Below are 20797 nucleotides of genomic sequence, written 5' to 3' on the forward strand. Positions count from 1 at the left end.
TATACTTTGAAGAACTGAGAGCAGAGTCATGAATGGACATTTGCACATTGGTGTTTATAGTGGCAGTATTAATGATTCTCAATGGATGGAGGTGGCTTAAGGGTACATACATTGACTGATGAATGGAATGGTGAACTGTGGTGTATACATATAATGGAATACTAAGCAGCTGCAAGAAGAAATGAAGTTGTAAGGTAAGCAACTATGTGAATGAATCTTGACAGTATGTTGCATGAAATAAAACAGAAATGAAAAGACAGACATTACATAATACCTCACTAATATTGTCTAACTATAAGGTGAAAATTCTGAGAATTGACTCTGAAAGCATAGGTTATCAGGGGAAGGCTTATGATAAAGATTCCTAGATTGTAGGCTCTTATAGCAGTAACCTCTATTCATGAGTTGTATTGGTTATTTCTAAATTCTAAGATGATAAGCTGCTTGAGTATAACCTGATTGGTCCCTGAACGTCAAGCATCTATGTGACACTTGACACTCAGAGCTAGAATTCAGTAGCTGTGAATGTCAACATTACCCCATACAGGAAATGTTAAAGAAGCTGAAAAAGAGATGAAACTTCAATTACAGTTATGAATGAAATGGACTTGGTTAGGACTAAAGTAAATCAGACTAAAGGGTAGAAGATGATATTGACTGTGTTTTAAAATTTTAACTTATGTGTGAGACCAAAGGTGGAGATGTTTATTTGGTGGAAAATATTTATTTTCTGCAGCATGCTGTATAATTTAACTTGTATGGACAGTTTATTCAAACACCGTAATTACATGGAACCTTGAATAGGGAGTGAGATCTGGCTTGTTTGTACAGGTTAATGTGAACTCCTAATATATCCCAGAGTAATTTGGGAAGAGGATAAAAATGTATTGAAAAGTCCCCTTAAGGGACTGGGAAAAAATGGAAATATTGGATTTACCCACCTGGGGAATTCCTTATGTTCTCAGAAACCTTAGGGACTGCTAGTTTACTGGGCCAAAACCTTGATCTTGGGGCTTTCCTAATGAAGCCTGTTGTTGCAAAGGAGATGTTAAACCTACTTATAATTGTGCCTGAGTCACACACAGAAAACCTCTATTTTTGCTCACATGTGGCCTCTCTCTCTAAGCCAACTTAGCAGGTGGACTAGCTGCCTTCCCCACTACATGGAACATGACTCCTAGGAGTGTAAATCTCCATGGCAACATGGGGCATGATTTGCAGGGATGAGTCTGGAGCCAGCATCACGGGACTGAGAAAGCCTTCTTGGACCAACAGGGAAAAGTTAAACAAAATAATGTTTCAAGGGCTAAGAGGTTTCAAATGGAGTCAAGATGCCATCTGGAAGTTATTCTTATTCATTATATAGATATCCCTTTTTAATTTTAGTGTATTAGACTAGCTAAAAGGAAATACCTGAAACTGTTGCACTGCAACCCAGTAGTCTTGATTATTGAAGACGAGTGTATAACTGTATAGCTTATACAGTGTGACCATGTAGTTATAGAAAATCTTGTGGCTCACACTACCTGTATCCAGTGTATGAACAGATGAATAGGAAAATAGGGGAAAAAAAGTAAATGAATAATAAGAGGGGATGGGGAATGAGCTGTTTGGGTGTTCTTTTTTACTTTTATCTTTATTCTTATTTTTACTTTTTTGTTATTTTGGAGTAATGAAAATGTTCAAAAATTGTGGTGATGAATGTTAATATATAAGCAGACAAAATTAAGGTGTGAGGTACATATTCTTCATTATACATAAAAATGCTTCATTTAATCAACAAATATATATAATTTCCTTTGTCATCCAAATATTGGGTGCATTAAATTTACACAAAGATGTTGTGATTGTACAATATAAATTGATTGATTTGACAAAAAACTCCTTAATATAGTTTTTCATCACCATCATCTCTGAGGTACATTTTAACCTACCAGATATCATCTAAATTAAATAATATTTTCTATATCTGGGACAGGAGTGAATTAAATCACTTCATTAACATGATTGACTAGAAACATCTATGTATATGAGGAATTAAAAAGCAAACTTTAGGGTGGTAAAATAATAAGTTTATTATTTCTCCTGATTTCTTGGATGATGCACTACTCCCCTCAGGGATTCTTCTGTTCCACATGGCACTGATAGAGGTTCCTCCATATTCACTGGCTGGTGGGCTGGGCTGGGGGTCCAAGGCAGACCCACTCTCAGGTTTGCAGTAGGTGGGATGGCTGGCAGCCTGGACTCAGCATTCTCAAGTCATTGGAATTCAAACATCACAACTCAGGGCTTTTAGAGAAAGTGTTTCAAATAAGACCCAGATCTAAGCTGCAAGATTGCTTATGACCTAACCTTACAATTGCCAAAAAAAAATAGTCAGATCCAGTGCATTCTATAAGGCAAGCAACTCACTAAGGCCAGACCAGATTCAGGTGTACTGGAATTTGACTCCATTTCTCAACTGGAGGAATCGTAAAGCATTTACAAACTCCTCTAATCCACCGTATAACTGAATACTTTTTTTCCCCCTTTAATGTTTTCTTTTTCATATTATCTAGGGTGAAGAAAATGTGTTTAAATTTTCTCTTTAATTATGTCCTTAAGATTAACCTCTTCAGTATAGAATATAAATAGTCATTGGCCTTAAAATCAATTATAGCAAAGTAGTTATCTTTTTTCCAGAATTTAGCAGTTTAAATTTAATAAGGGAGTATAAAGTCAGAGTAAGAAGACAAATTGTTAAATTACAGTTAAAATATGCTTCCATCTATAATAAGAAATTATTCTAATATCTATGATAAGCATTTGCTACTTTAAATTCTTTTGTACATTAAAAAGTTTTCACATCTTAAATAGCTAATTCTGCACATGCAGGCTCTCATATTATTATAATTATTTTATTATTAAAAACTATTTTTATTTGAACTAAAGTAAAATTTGAATAAAACATAATATATAATTCAATGACTCACCGGACACTATTGAAGAGTTATGGATCTATGTTATAATATTGATTTATATACCTGAAACCTTATGTTATACCTGAAATTACTAATTCTTTTATTCCTCATATCCCTCAGGGAAAATTGCAGTTAAAATTTTTCTCTTATCTTGAACAGAAAGGAATGCAATTGTAGAGTCCTCAAAGGGGAAAAATGTAAATAAAATAATCTGATGTCTCTTAATGTGCATTGTTACCATTTAACTGCTAAATTAAATTTATTTCATATAATAAAGTCTGATTAATAGGTGATATATAATGACTAACCTGTCTCAAATTTAATGATATTCTTATTGTAATCAAATGTGTTATGCAACTGGTGCTTATTTTTTAAGCCAGATATTTCATGACTATTATAATGAAAATTAAATTGGAAAAAAACTTTCCCAAATAAGAAAAATGTAAAATTCTGTTAATGATTGGAACTGAGACCAAATGTCAAACTGGAGGTATTCTTCATTGCTTGTCACAGAAACTGTATTAACTGATAGGTTCAATTCTTTCAAGCTTTATTGTTTTCCTCTTATTATACCTACTAAAATAGAAATTCTATCTGAGCTGCTAAGCTCAGATTCAACAATATTAGAAAAAAGGAGTGATAATTCTGCCTTGAGAAAATAGAAAAAGTTATTGTCATTATGTTTTAATCAATGGGCTAATAGTAGAAATTTTGATTTAATTATTTACCACATATTTTTGCAAACTTAACCTCTGGTGAACTTTGGAACAATAAAGAGTTTTGTAATTTTGTACAAGTTTCTCAAAACAAGTTTTGCAAAACAAAATCTTTTAACCTGTCTACAGAAGATATCTTAAATAGTTTTTGGTGTGCTTTGGTTTAATTATTTATACCAGAAAAATCAAACAAGTTGAATAGACCAATATTTAAATCTATAAAGTAAAGGATGAGTATATCTGTTTGTTTTTTTTTTTTTTAATTTTGCTTTTAGCTATTGAAAAAAAGACTAAACTAAGTTAAATTTTTCAGAACCACATTTTAAATATCTCCTTCAGTTTGTGCCATTATTTCCTACTTGGCTAAAGTAATCAAAACTCTCCTATAATTATAAACTGCCATTAGATAGTACTGCAATACATTCTATCCCTACTGCTTTTGTATTGTATGCATAGGGAGGGTTGACTTATCTTTGTCAACTATAGGGACAAATAAAGCAGGAACTGTCTGTTACACACCTTTGTCTCTCTAATTATGCATCATAAAACCGGAATCCTAAGTAATTGAAGACAGACCTGGGTCTGCCCTAAAATGATGAAATTCCTTGAAACATGGTTTTAGAACACAAACAACTAGAAAGCTATGACTTAGATTATTTAGTTATTTTGTGCTACAACATTATTCTGAATTATTTGAACATTCTGGTGACGCTTGCCTGGGTTGAGCATGCTTGAGTGTTGAAACACAAAGTATTTTAGAATAGTTGATTATGAAGAGTCCTCAACATCCTCCTGCTGAAATTACCTTATTTTATGTATAAGTAAATGATGGTCCCTAGTATGAGAAATTACTTAAGATCACAGGATTAAATTACTGTCAAAGGCAGGGCTAGAATACAATTGCATACCGTGTGGGAGGTGGGATCACCCCAGCCGGTAGGAGTATTTACCACAGATCTAATTTAAAATCACTATTTCTCAGTGATGATTAAAACACAATGATCTTTAGTTGCTGTAATTATTGTTTTAACTACCCTGCACACATCCCTTATTTTCTGTACCCAGTGCTTCCAATGCCCCTCCTTCACTGCCACAATCCTGAAACCAAGAACATCATTTCTTTCGAGCTCCACTTTTCCGAGTGTTTAAATTAATGATTTAAATATATCAAATAACTTAAAAAATATTTCCAAAACTTGAAAGGAAAACATAGAGCATAAGTATGAATTTTTTAAGTTGTAGTGATTTCACAGGGTCAGATATTTGAGAACAGTTGAAAAGCTCCCAGGAGATAGTCATGTAAAACTTTAATAAAGTCAAATGACACACTGTAGCAGGAGAAAGAAAGCAAGCACAGGCAACCATCATAGAGACCAAGACTTTCAGTTAAAGTTTCCAGGGATCTTTTTAAGTTGCACAGAATGTGCTTTATCTTTGGGTTGTGAGCCACCAAAACGTGCACAAGGTAGCTTAGTTTCAAGAGAGTGAAGACAAAGTTTTCTGAGGGTTTTTTTTACCCCACTGGTCACATAGCAAAAAAGCAGTCTTTGTAACCATGTAAGTCACATACAAACCATCAATCTGAACATTTTTTAAATGAACAATGTAGATACACTCATATATAAAACTTCCAGCTAGTAAATTGCATCCATCTTGTAGCCAGATTCCTAAATCGTGATTCCCTGCATCTCTGGTGATAAGAACAGTACACCCGAGGCAAGCTATAGGTTAACTATTTTCTTAGACAGTCAACCTCCTGACCCTTGATCAAGCTTTCTTAATTACAAATGTCTCACAATCATCATTCTTCCTTCTGCATGATTTAAAATATTTATAAGATAGAAAAAGCAGAATAGGCATCAGAACACTAATCTTTTATATCATCCAATGAGGTGCAGGTATTGCTTTAAAGGGGCACTTTAGTTTATCAAATATGACGGTAGAAATATATTTGTCATGCACGAGCTTAACAGCACTTTTACCTCTTTTCAGTAGTGAAATTTGACATTTATGAAAGATAGCAATAGATTAATTTAGCATAATTATTAAATGATTGTTGGCTAAATCTACTGATATCTGTATTAACAGAGACAATATATTGATCAAAAGGCCAAGTCTCAGTTAATTCTAGATTGCAAGTTTCAAATGTCCTGTTTCATATTCCAAGTTCATGCTGACATGGATTTTCAATGGACCTTTTCCTTAAATAATGCCTATTTTATTCCACCAGTAAAAATTCTAGTTGAATTTAATGGCTTTTCGATGTTGATTAATTGCACTATTGGGTAAATTTTGTTTTTAATTTATTCATGGAGGTTTGGCAGTTAGATAATGTTTATGCAAAATGCAGCCTCAATAAATGTATTCTTATAGGCTAAGGGAGCCAAAATTTTCCCAAAAGTCTTTTCTTTGTGCTTTCTTCTGCTAAGATCCCAAGCCACTTTCCTAGAGCTATTGCAACTTCCATCAGGAGGAACATATTTAATAACCCATTTTAGGTCAACATGTCTGCATGGGACATAGTCATCATCCTTGCTAACTATCTGCTGATTTTTAAAATTATTTTTCATTTTTTAAAACCTATGTCTTTGTCCAGGTCACTTGTCATCATTTACCTTCCTCTTAAAGCAACATATATTCTAGATGGCCAGTTCAGGCAGAGCTGTAAGTCTTTCCTCATCACATCTCTTTTTAAGGACAAAGTGCATTTTTCCTATGACTCCTAGACTTTGACCGATTTTCCCCAAGGTTCTTTTAGATTGTTTTAGGAAATCTTATCAACCAAACATGTTGTTAAGTTTACTGACTGAGTAGAGTTTGAGTATACATTTTGTAACTGAAAATGTTAACCTCAGCAGAATATGTGTTTACTAGTCACTCCCAAATATAATTTACTTTGAGTACTCCAAAGCTCTTCCCATTGGCACTCTCAGTGACCATTGGGCTATTGTAAGCCCACTATGTCTTCCTAAACTAGCAGTGGTTTCAGGCCAAGTTTTTAACTTGATTTTGGCCTCATCCCCAAAACATGGTCTATAAGCACCGGGCAGAGGGTATCATAAGAAATTAGTGACAGAGCAGATATTTTATGTTCAATGTATCCAGGCAATTTTCTCGACATATGATCACTTAGGTTAACAGTTACATAATGAATCATGGATCTGTTGTTCAACAAAATACGTAGGTTTTTAAGAGGTTAAGAGTTTCCATATTTAATCTCCAAAAATAGTTCTATGTTATAGATATAACCTGTAAAGCAGGGAGAAAAAGGCAAATCAACCTTAGAATTATTCCAAGAGTTCATACACACAGTGGTGTTAATATCACAGAGATGCATCATTTCATAGATAATCCAAGAACAAATGCTTGTCAAGTTCAACAGTATTCCTCCTTAAGCTACAAACAAGGGAAGATGTTCTGACTGGATATAACTTTACCTATAGGTCATCTGTAAACAGAGCTGAGATAATACAATTCTCTTGTTCTCAAGGTTCTCAGAAGGCACCAAGTTAATGTTAGCTTTTCCTTTTTTGCATTACTCATTCATTGCCCCCATTCCGTCAGCAATTACTTCCTCTTTTTTCCATTTCTCTTTAATTTTTACTCAGTTCTTCCCTTCCTCACTCCACTTGCAGAAGGAACAATCCATCCCCTCAAGAATTCAAACCCTAATATTTACAATTGACGTGGGGTTATATTTATCAATTGATTCTTCCTCCAGAATCCCTACATGAAATCTAGGCCCCCACAAAGCAAAATCAGGCAGAGAAAAAGAAAAAGAAAAAACACAAGTAAGAAATAAGTAAATTACTTTGTTACTCCCACATCTTATTCCCTATCTTCTCCACAGAAACTCAATCATCTATTCAATGGTGAATCCCTTTTACTTTCTATGTATAAGTTTTAACATAATCATTCAGTCTTACAAGTCACACATTTAGTCACTGATCATCATTCAGTTTAGTAAGCAAGTATTATAATAGCCCATTCCAAGTATCAAATAGTCCATTAATTTGTGAGTTGTAAGGTTTATGAGATGTTCATTGTACATTATGCTTCTTAGCTCATTGTATTCCACATGCTGAAAATGGTTTTCTTGCTCAGGTGTTATATGTGGGTCCACATTAAAAATATTATTTTCTGCTTCAGGCATCTAATAGTGTTGGAGATGTTTACTGCAGTTATTCTGTATGCAAATCCAAATCTAGAATAAGTATTTATCCAAGTCAAAGCTTTTCAGTATCTACTTGGAGCCACTGGCCAATACAAGCCACATACCAGTTATGGGTCATCCCAAATCTTCTCAGTATGTGGATTTTGGGTGCTATTAGTATCTCAGGTTCTTATTGATCAAAGCGAACAATTGTTATTCACATTTTGCGTTTCTGAAGTAGACAGTGGAAAATACCTTTATATTATTTATTTTTTATTAATTTTTATTTACAAACACTGTTTACTCACCAAGAATAAAACTTCTTCTTATCCCTTCCTCCAAACTCTTGATATCCTCTAACCTACTTTCTGTCTCTGCAAATTTGCTATTTCTAGATATCTCACGTAAGTGACAATATACAAGGTTTTTTCTTATATGTCTTGTTATTTTACTCAAAATAAACTTTTCAGGGTTCATCTATCGCAGCATTTCTCAGAATTTCATTCCTTCTTATGATAAAGTGATAATCCATGATGTGTATGTGCCACATTTTGTTTATCCATTCATTTGTTGATGGACATGGGTTGTTTAAATCACCTGGCTGTTGTGAGTAATACTACCATGAATATTGGTGTACAAGTGTCAGTTTGAGACCCATGGTTTCTAATGAGAAATTGGATGCTAATCTTAAGTATTGCTAGTCCTAAGTATTACATAAATTCTCTTTTGTTGATTGGAAGAGTCTATCTTTGCCCTTGATTTTAACAATTTAACTATAATTGGTCTTGTGCATCCCTTTGTGTTTATCCTGCTTGAGGTTCATTGAGCTTTTTAATTTGTACTTTCATATCTTTCATCAGATTTGCTAAATTTTCTGTCTTTATTTCTTCAAATGTTTGTTCTGTCCCTTTTTCTCTCTTTTTCTCATTTGGGACCCCTATAGTATGTATATTGGTATACTTGATTGTATCTCTAAGGTTCTTTAGGACCTCTTCATTTTTGTTTTTCAATTCTTTTTTCTTTCTATCCCTCAGAATGGATAATTTCAATAGAATCATCTTCAAATTCACTAATCCTTTCTTCTGTCTACTCCAATCTTCTGAACTCTCCTATTGAATTTTTCTTTTGAGTTATTTTGATTTTCAGCTCAAGAATTTTCATTTGATACTTCTCTATAATTTCCTCCTCATTACTGAAATTTTTGTTCAAATATTATTTTCCTGAATTCTTTTAGTTCTTTGTCAATGTTTTCCTTTAGCTCATTGATTGTATCTAAAAGAGTGGATATAATATATTTGATTAGTAATTTCAATACTTGGGATTCCTCCAGGATAGTTTCTGTCAAATTCTCTTTTCCTGTGCCTGGGCCATACTTCCCTGTCTCCTTATATGTTTTGTTATTTTTGTTGAGAACTGGCATTCTCAGTATTATGTCATGGTCAACTTGGAAATCTAGTTCTCCCATTCCTCAGTCCACCATATCAAGACAAAGAAAAAAGGACAGAAAGAAGGAAAGAAAGAGAAAGAAAAGAGAGAGAGAAAGAAAGAAAGAAAAAAGAGAGAGAAAGAAAGGAAAATATAATAATAAACTACTACACTGACACAAGTTATGTACAGTTTCTCTCCAAGTCTCTCAATTATGCTGATGGGGAGTTGGCATCTGCTGCTGCTGAGGTTAAAATTGAGGGCAGTATCTATGCTTGCCCCTCTGGTATCTGAGACAACAAAACAACAACAATAAACACACAAAAAAGAGAGAAAGAAAAAAAAAAGACAACCAAACAAACAAAAATAGTGAAAAGCTCCACTGACTCTTTACGACCTGGTAAATGCTAGAAGCTGCTACTGCCAAGGGAGCCAAAACTAATGCTGGCATATGAGCTGGGCCCTAATGTATCTTCCAGATGAAAGAAAGAAAGAAAAAGAAAGAAAGAAAGAAAGAAAGAAAGAAAGAAAGAAAGAAAGAAAGAGAGAGAGAGAAAGAGAGAGAGAGAGAGAGAGAGAGAGAGAGAGAGAGAGAAAGAAAGGAAGAAAGAAAGATCAACACAACATCACAGTAGATGCTAGTGGGACACCAGAACTCTTGCTACAAAGAGTGGAATACAATATAATTTCTCCAGAAAGCAACAACCTAATTAATCCTTGTGATTCTTATTTTCATTTTAGAGCCAGCAAAGAAAATAACTTACTTTTGGTTTTTTGCGGTATACCTTTTTGTCTCTAGCCTAAGTGACTTTTAAGAATTTTATCTTTCATACTTGCTCTGTATTTCACCTGGGTTCATCTGTTAACTTCTAGTGGTCACATGATTAACCAGCATTTGTAGTTCAGTCTTTGCTTAATGTTCAAACTTAGATAACAATGTTATGGAGCCAAATGATGAATTGCAGCACATTTTCAAGGAATCAAATCTAACTCTCTTGTTTATAGGTTGTGACAATAAGTAGCAGGATTTAGATATCTGTGTGAGGAAACAGTAAACATGTGTTGGGGTCTGTCCCTTCCATATGAATACAAATTGGATTTGATGTTTATTTGAAAAACAGAATTAGAAAAAGTAATTAACAAAATTGATCATGGAGTATTGATTTCCTTTAGTATGTTTCACAGATGATTTGATAAGACTGTATTGGGTATGATACATTCTGAGAGGCACAGCTTTATTTAGTACTCTTTAGCCTACTGTTAACCTCCAGGACATATAAGCTATCCTCACTGACAATACAGGGATATTAAATAAAGACTGTAGGGACCCTAATAAAGCCAAAACTAAAATATCCTTAAATAAAGCCAAAAGTTTTTGATGATGTCCAAATATTCTCTATTATTTTAAATTAAGTACCTGATTGGTTTCAGGTAATTGTAAAGATTTCCATCCCTAGTAAGCCCCATTAAAACAAAATGAATAACAGATTGGCATGACATTTTTTCCTCAATCCCTTGGGTAAGGAAGAGTCCACCATTCAACTATGACATCTATTCCTATAATATTTTCTTAAAAGTTTATGTGCTGGCACATGAAACTTCTATTCATAAATTCCTACTTTTTAATTTGTCTTCCAGAGTTAGATCACCATATCCTCTTAACTTAATAGGAGTGTCTTTTAACTTTTCCTTAGGAAGTTTTCATTTTCAAGTTTAGATATGAGAGTACATTGTGCACTCATATCTGATATAGTTTCCCTACCATCCTTAGGCCATTTAGCACATACCAGTGCAAATGTTCTTGGGTACTTGATACCCATGTGCCAAGGGACTCTGGGCAACCCATACCAAGGCATCACTAAGAACCACAGTTCCCTCCTTTATTTCACACTGTTTTAATCAGCCTTTACTATGAAGGAGCCATAGTTTTCATACTGGTGTCATCGTCAAATTTTAGAATTCATCTAATCTACGAAAATTGAGTGATTCTATTCTGGTCCTTTCTGAATATCTAATGGAATCCAAAATTTTATAATGTTTTCCTCTCCAAATGGTTGTGTAGTTTTGGTATATATAATTCCTTGAAATCCTTAAATGATAGTTTATTTAGCTACATAGTAAAGAAGTAAATAAATATCCTAACATGGATTTTTGATTCAAAATATCAAATGAAAAATTCAAAATGTGAATTACTTATTGAAAAAATATGTAACAAGTTAGAAAGTCTACATATAATATATAAAGGACTGTTAGACCTGATTAAGAAATATGCATATTTGTTTCTATATTATTTACTCAAGTAATACAGTAGTGAAATATCCATCTTTGAGGTCACTCAATTGTCATTCAAAAGTTTAGCAAATGATACCACTGATGTGTGAATGAGTTAAAATTGCCTTTATTATTAAATATCTTTTTCTATTTCATTTTTGGGAATTTAAAATATATTATCTGATGCTTTTTTTTTTTTTCTTTCTGTCATGATGGCTTGAAGCTGTATAAACCCCAAAAACCCATGTTCTTAAATCTAATCCATTCCTGTAGAGGTGAACTCATTGTAAGTAGAAACTTTTGAAGAGGTTACTTCAGTTGAGAAGGTATGGCCCACCTCAGTCAGGATACATCTTACTCCTATTACTGGAGCCCTTTATAAGCAGAGTGAAATTCAGACAGAGGGAAAGCCAGAGGGAGCAGCCAGAACCTAAACATCAATGAAAACTGGAAGAGAAGGGAGAGGCCAGAAGATACAGCCATGTACCTTGCCATGTGACAAGCTAAGGACCCCAGGATCACTGGCAGCCAGCCCCAGAAAGCCACTGTCTTCAGTCAAAAGGGATTGCTCTGATGACGCCTTGATTTGGACTTTCTTTTACCCTCAAAACTGTAAGCTATTAACTTCCCATTGTTTAAGTTGACCTATGTTATGGTATTTGCTTGAGCAGCCTAGGAAACTAAAACACTTGATAAAGACAATATAGAAATATTTAAAGTAGTATGAACTTTGTGTACCTATTATTAAAAAAATACAAAACATATTTGCTTCCTCAAGGGATTTTCAAATAAACAAATATATTTAGTTTCACATTTACAACAGCATTCTTATCAATGTAATAGTACCAGAAATTCTTCAATAGATACATTCTGTCTCTAAAGTATCTTTTTTGTCTCCACTGTTAGAACTTTGGGAAAGTCATCAAAATATTGCCTTCAGGTAGGTCACTAGGGTCTATTACCAATGACTAAAATTATCTAGACCCATCCCAGTCCACAAACTATAGCTGTTGCTCTGCAACAAAGGAATGTTTACAATGAATGTCAAAGCTGGAGTCTTCGAACTAGAAAGCTTTTAGTTAACCCTTAGTTAGTTATTAGTTTCCCTAGACCTGTGGGAAATAATGAAAAGAAAGATTAAATTTAGCAGCTTCTCTTTGGAAATTATCACTACAAATAAAATCACTTTGTATTTGGATTACACAATACAAAATTTCCATGAAATTGTACTTGATTTTGGTTGTCATGTGATTAATAAAGCAAGACATGTCATTATCATGTCATTTAAGATGGGACTTGAGTCCTTTTCTTCTTTCCCTCTCTCCCTCCTTTCCTGCTTTGTTTCATACAATCTTAAATACATCAAGCTACTTTAATTGTTTCAATGTATTCTATACCAGTACTGTTAGATTAAAGAGGAGTGTGTAGGCATTTTGAATTACTGTATCCTATTGTATGCACCCCTTCCTTAAATAAGTATTTAAAATTATTTTAGAATGAATGTGTCCCAAAGTCCTGTAATTGAATACTATTTTTAACAAAATGACTTTTCCTAAGACACAAGAGATTTTGTACTAAAATCACCAAGCTCCCATTTATTTTCCAAGGACACTTATGAACTCCCCTGAGTACTCATTATTGTTGAACAGGAGGTCCTGGAGAAATTGCTAATTTACACTGCCTGAATTTTGTGAACTCTGGATATTTTCTCTCAGTGGAGGTCTGAAAAACTGATGTATTGTTTTTCACAGCAATGAGTTTCTTTTCCAGGAAGGCATTTTGATGAATAGCATGGCCAACTAAACATCTCGAGTATTCTCTCAGGTTCAATTCTGGTTATAGCAGTGAGTAAAGATAAGGATATAAATGACGTGTTAGGAATTTGTGCTATGGTCTGTGAGCAGTGTGAAGGAAAAATAAATTCAGTGTGTGTGTTTTTTTTAAAAAACTTTAAACTTATGGATCATTGCATATAGGGACTTTTACAGTGAGTAGCAAAAGGGCTTTATCTCAGAGAAACCAGCTCTCTTGTCCAAGTGACATACAGTGGAGGGTCCCACCATTGCTTTTGATACATTGAACATTTCCAGGAAGCTTGATTATTTTTTATGCATAAGGATATGCAGAATATGAATATAACAATTTACACCATAGTTAAAAAGTATCTGCAGAGCATTCTAAATGTCTGAAGGCATTTTTCAGTTGACTATGTTAATCAGTGATGACCTCTCACCCAACTTCAAAGATTTGCCTGGAGGAGATGAGTCACTGATGAAAGTTTTCATTCATGAACTTATAAATGTATAAGCTCCCACGGCCTCATCAAGATTTGACCACTTAAGTGCCTTAAAGTGTTTATGGTCAGCCTGTCAAACTTCATCAACATAAATTGATATGCCTAATGAGAAGACTGCTTCCTTTACTTGATACTTACCTCATATTATTGATTTTACACTGTTTTCAGATTTTCTCTTTTAAAATATGAACTGAATGACTAGCAGACAGTTTAAATACTACAACATCTGCCTCAAATATGGTAAGCTATAAGGTAGAAAGAGATGGAAGAAAAGCCCCTAAAGCTAGTTTGGAAAGCAGATCCTGGAGAGTTTTGAATTCACTGCCAGGGAGTTTTGATTTTATTTATTTGCTGTGGGAAGCCTGAAGTTCTCCTAAGAAGAGGAGTGACATTGAATACTTTAACAAGGAGGTTTAAACAAGCAGAGGCACATATAATGCAATTAATTGGGAAAATGCTGATAACAGAGAGGTCAGTTAAGGACCGTTTGCAGTTGCCAAGATTTTTCCCAAAGCCCAGCTTTCAGAACTTTGTTCCCAGATATAGGAAAATGTTGGGACCAAGGGGGATAATATCAAAACAAACAGACTAAAGAATAAAATCTAAGCACTAAAGGAATTATTATCCACTCAAGAATGGAAGAAGAGGTCCTAAATTACATCACCAATCTGGCAAGAGGATATCCAGAAATATCTAGTAAACATGATAAGAAATCTTTCCACATAGTTACAGGATCTCCCTTTGGAAACTGGGCAGAGCAGAAGTTCTGTTTCAGGGATTGGTAGCAGAGTTTTCCAATATTTGTCAGAAAAGTGACCATAATCATATTCTCTTTGGAGCATTAAGACTCACTGTCAGTGAACACTGGCTCCATTTCAGCCATGGTTTCCAGCTTCTACATGGTTTTACAGGTAACAGCACTTGGTCACAGAACATCTCACCATCATCTCTTGCTTCATAATTGTTTCCATCTCAGCCAATCTGTGATCTAGGAACAGATATTTACCACAACTCTTCCTTATCAGTGTGGTAGACAGGATAACTTGCCCACAACAAAGATATCCATGCCCTAATCCCAGGAGCCTGTGACTATGATACCAGCCAATATAGAGAGAGGGACTTTTCAGACATGATTAAGTTAAGGATTTTGAGATGAGAAAATTATCCTGGATTATCTGGATGGGCCCACTGTAATCAAAAAGGTCCTCATAAAAGAGATGGTGGTGGTGGAGAGTCAGAGAAGGAAACGTGATGATAGAATGAGAGGTCAGAGAGAGAGATCTGAAGATGTTATACTGTTGGCTTTGAAGATGGAGGAAGGGGCACAAGGTCAAGAGAGTTGGTGTCCACTAGAAGACAGAATAGGCAAGGAAATGGGTTTTCCCAAGCACCTCCCAAAGAAATGCAGCCCCACTCACACAATGAGTTTAGAACGTCTGATCTCCAAATTCTGTATTGCTTTAAGACAGTATAAGTTTGTGGCATCATAAGAGTTTGATACTCTGGGTGGAACTTTATATATGTAAAAAATAGACACTTATTCAGATAAAGAAATTTACATGGGGAAACTGAGGCTCATGTTTGAAAAATTATTCCATTTTGTAAATCTAGTAAGTGGAAGAAAGGATTGAATCAATGTCTCTAACAGGCCAGCAGTAGCAAGAGTACTGGTAGGAACAATAGCAATAAAAGCTTTTAAGAATTCATTATATTCCAGATACTCTTCTGAATGCTTTACATGTTTTAATTAATTTCTTTATGACCACAACCATGTAAATTAGGTCTTATCCTTATTCTATTTTACAGATGAGACATGGTTATGTAAAGTAGCTAGCCCAAGGACACATGCCCAGACTGTACCGGGCTGTCCCCGCAAAGTTGATGAGGGAAAGCAAAATTTATCAGTCATCTCAGGCTAGGTTTTCTTTTTTCATTCTGACCCAGCCCCAGTCTGAGTTCCTATCACTGTTAGTCTGGCGGAAGAGGAAAAAAATAAATAAATAAAAGAGTAATAGTGAAACTTAGTGATAGCTTTCAAATGTTTCTGCAGAAATACTTCATGCCATTTCCCCTCATATTTCTTGGCCAAAGGAAGCCGGCCACAGGTCCAAGCCTGGTTTCTATGTGATGGGAAGTGTAATATTTCCACACAGAGGGGTTCTGGAGTAAAGGACATCAAGTGAAGGGTGGCGAATAGACCAAACTGTATTATACTTCATCCTTTAGGACAAGAGATGAATTTAGTTTTCAATGGAAAATGATACACAAACAGTTTATTTGACTTTAGTTTCACAGCAGTGAGTTAATGTTATCACACCAAAGGTTCTTTCTTGATTTGTCAGTCATAAACAGATAGTTATGCACGTGAATAGAAACTAGTTAACAGAGAATGTAAGCATGACATCTATAGATTAGAGAGATATAGAGCCATGGAATGACAACCAAAAGCAATGCTGAGCAGGGCAGCAGGGGAGAAAAATTAATCTAAACAAAGTATCGGGTCATACAGCACAGAAGTTGAGGGCACCCTTAGTATGGCAGGTCAGATCCTGCTTCAAGACAGTATGGCAGTGTTTACCCTGGAGCTTCTCACTGGGTTGGCTGATACTTTGTCATATCTGCATCACCATCTGAGCCTCTCTCTGCACAATCATGCTTCAATCTCCTTCCCTTTCACAGGTTACTGATCTGCATCATCTTCTTAGGTCTTTCTCTGGCCAGTTCTTCTTTCTGCCCCTTTTAGCTTTCACAGGCCATACACCTAACTTCATTTCAGCATCTGCTGAAAGGGGTAAGATAGATAAAGCAGTGACACAAGAAGACGTATATGTCGGCTGTGGTTGAGTAAACACTGAGACCAGATCACTTAGCAGTGATAAAGACTTTATAGGGAGCTTCATGCCCTCACCTAGTTTATCTGAAAGTATCCCCAGGGTGAAGTGACTAGAGAGAGCTCTAAAAGCTGAAGGGCACATTAGATATAATTCAGGAACTATACTGATCTGTTATTGGGAAATTTGGCAGAGGCGATGACCCAATCATACCTATACAACCGAAATAAATTATAAAAAAAAATAAAATAAGGCAATTGGATAGAAGAGAGATGTTAAGGACAAGAAAATCTCAACTTCCTGCTCTGGGTCAACAAAGTAAACATGCTTTAAAGGCTTCAACTAAAGGTATTTCTATGGCAATGAAAATTGTTCTTGATGAATACAATAAATGTAACAATGATTTTTTTAAAATTTAGAATAAATTCACATCAAGTGAGGTTACAGTGTTTACATGATAAGAAAATCCTTTTTTTTCCTTCTTTCAAATATTAAAGAATTATAAAAAACAATACAAAAATAAATTAAAACATTTGGAAAATAGACACTAAAACAATAAACTATCCTAGCACCCATACGTAAAAATTACTCCTGATTTTTGTGCATACTTTTAAACTCCTTTTCACATACACATAATTTTTTATATAAATATAGTCATGTTTCCTGTAGTTTGGTTCCTATACAGCATTTTTCTGTGCCTGATTTTCTGTGACGCTGCATATTCCTCCTGATTGTCATTACTATGGATGCATTATAGTCCATTGCATCAAAGAACTGTGCTGAGCAGAGCTGAGAGAGCTGAGTGAACTGAACTCAGCTTCCAGGTATGGAAGGTGGGTGATTAAAACAACAGTCAAACCAAAATGGAAATAACAGCAAGGCCACTAATCACTTACTGTGATGGTATAAACAAGAGGTTAACCTTGAGAAAAGTGCTACCTCTCATTTGTTCTGTTTTCCCTCATGGAATATCGCCCCTGGACATGGGTCAATGTATCAGTGTAGATGTGGGGATGGAGGGTATGACTCACTGCTGAGTGAGCACTGAACAAAAGAATCTCGCAATTTTAAGGACCCAGAGGCCAGTGGAGGGGGAGGGAATTAGGACTGGAAAAGTACAGAGTACTGAATCAGAGTGTAGAAAAGCATCTTCAATTCTCCCTCTCTTCCCATTCCCGTAAGGAAGTCTCAGGATGGGTACCTGGGGAAGACCCCTTTTTTTTGGGAATGCAGATATGGGTAAGAGCATGTCTGGCTACAAGGCCTGAGTCCTTGACTGCCATTCCCTTCAGAGACTGAAATGCACTAGCTGTGTCTGTCTGTGTGGGAGGTCAGCTTCTGCTGTGAGGCCTGCCAGGTAAAGCTTATAGTCAGGCCTGAAAAATTGCACATAGGAGTTTGCCCAGGAACTGATCTCCTCAACTCCACCCCTTGAGTTTTCTAGGACTTGAGCCACAAGAAACACAAGCAACCCCATCACAGACCAGAAAGGGTCAGATTTTGAGGGGCTGTGTAATACACCAGATGTGCTAGTTTACTAGCTGCTAAAACAAATAGCATACTATGGGTTAGCTTAACAGCAGAAATTTAATAGCTCAGTTTCAGAAACTAAAAGGTTTGCTCCTACCTGTGGCTGGTATCTTCAGGATGGCTGGCAATCTTTGGGGTTCCTTGTCTTTTCCGTCACATGTGAGTATACAAGGCAGCATCTTCTCCTTTCTCATCCAGGTTTCATTGACTTCCAGCTTCTTGTTTCCTGTGGCTTTTTGTTTCTGTGTCTGAATCTATGCTTATGAAAGACTTAAGTAATCTTGATTAAAGCACAAATTGATTTAGTTGGCCACACCCTAACTAAAACATAATACCTTCAACAGGTCCCATCACACCCACAGGAATGGATTAAGAATAAGAACATCTATTTCTCCGGTACATAACTCAATCTCCAACACCACATAGTTACGCTGAGGCAAGAGTCAACTCATAATATTATTGAAATTGCTCTAAGCAAGATAATCAAGCCTGCCTGGCAGATTGAAGGTAGCCATTGTGAAGCCATTGTGAAGCCAGAAAAAGATGTCCCATTTAGTGTAGAAATCCAGGAGACTTCTTCTTTAAGTTTTTGAATGAACATTTTTACCTGGCCCATAGCATCAATTTTTGTACAGCACAACTCTGGCTCATTAGTTGAAGCTGTCCTGAAAGGCTTCTAGAACTGAGGCAGAGTCATGATAGTGGGGATACACATATAAAAGTACAGTCCCAAAGGGCATATGTAGTCCACTGGAAGCAAAGGCTCTGTAATGTAGTCATGACATGCATTAACCATATATGACATAGTCAGGTTACCAGAACCCCAAATGTACAGAGAGAAGAGAAAGGTGTTTGTAGATCAGTTAGCACAATCCAAATGGCCAGATTTAGTCCAATGGCAGAAGGGATGGAGAGAGTGAGAAACTTTATGAGATGTTTGACAGTTAAAATTGATAAATCTCAGATTCTTAATGGAGTTGGGGTGACTGTTGTCAGGGAAGTCACAGACACCTGTTAAGCAGTCATCACCCAGACCTCACCTACCCCACCACCTTCTCTGGGGAAATCATGGATATATACCAAGTGACTGACCTACAGCCTTCTGCTACCCTCTCCTCCTTTTCTATTGTAGGCCATTCCACAACCTGGGAAAGATGTTAAGTCTAATGTACGGGCACAGCCAGGCCTTAAGCCCAGAAACCAGGAAAAGCAGCCTCAGATGCTTATCAGAACAGGAATTCTCAATGACAGGGCCCCATCTCCTTGAAGTAGGTGGAAATCATAGTAAACAGTATAGATTTGGCTCTCTTCTCTGACTAAAGTGGGACATGTAGAGCTACCATTTATGTACCCCAAACCACAGCAGTTTTCAGCCACCCTGGAAGATCATCCATGATAGGATTTCTTCTCCTGCTCTTTTGGACTCTTTGTGCTGTGTAAGTGACAAGTGGATTATTTTCCCTTTCTGGAGCGTTTATTCTGTGTACACAATAAAGGGATCATTTACTGAAAGTTTCTGTTATGCCCTGAACCTGTGTTTCCATGATACATTGTCATACCAACTTGCTTGAAGAAAAGGAAAGGAATCACAATAATTTCTTGACTCATCTTTCTTCCACTAAATGGGAGTGTTTACTGACTTTTTTAGATAAAACCATGTAAATTTCTTTATGACAAATATATATGTTAAATATCTGTTTCACAACCATTCTATTTTATTAGGAAGTTAACTCATTTCCTCAAACCTAGCTAAGATACATGCATTTTTGTAGATTCTGCAATGAATACTATTGATGATAATAATGGAGTAAATGCCATAAAAAAAGTAAGAATCTCTAGTAAAGCTTATTGCTGCAAACCAAATTCTAATGAATTCTGACACTATGAGAAACATTGCACCTTCATTGAAAGATCCTTACATAGCTCTCAATCAGTTGGACACGCCTTCCAGAGTCTGCACATTGGACTGACTCTAGGATTTTTGGCTAAACAAGGAGTTGAAAAAGGTGAATTGGGTGGGTTGAAATTTGTGGAGTGATTGACTTGTGGGAGTGATCTAAAGAAAAGATGATACCTTGCTGGAAGAATTTCAATAGATGTTTTGGGGAAGGACAGAGAGGTTGACTGGGGTTTATGAGATTGTGAAATTGAGGTATTTGTTATGAAATACTCTTTCATCTCTCCTAGTAAGCAACATATGAAACACACTATTGAAAGTGTTTTAACTTCTTCTCCATAACGATGGGGTTGAGATTTACCTACCTTTTGTCACAGGGAAGAGAACACAAGAAGAAGGAAATCTCGACTATCTCTCACAGAGGAGGTATCAAATCTAGGTGCATCACCTAACATGTTTCCTTAGGCAAAAGCAGCTTGCCTTAAAGCAATGCATTGCCTTTCTCTATTGCCTTCTAATGGATAATTTTTGTAAGGGCTCGATTGTGTCTCTCATACAAATATAAAGCAAACACATGTCAAAAATCTTATTTAACTCATGAATTACTGAGGATACCAGTAAGATGTTATAACTGGTTTAAAGAAAATATCAAAGATTCATTTGTTTGCATATAGTGAGCAAATGCTGAAAGAAATTTACAAATAGATGTGAAAACTGA

This window comes from Choloepus didactylus, chromosome 1, assembly GCF_015220235.1.
Source record: "Choloepus didactylus isolate mChoDid1 chromosome 1, mChoDid1.pri, whole genome shotgun sequence".
Taxonomy (NCBI): domain Eukaryota; kingdom Metazoa; phylum Chordata; class Mammalia; order Pilosa; family Megalonychidae; genus Choloepus; species Choloepus didactylus.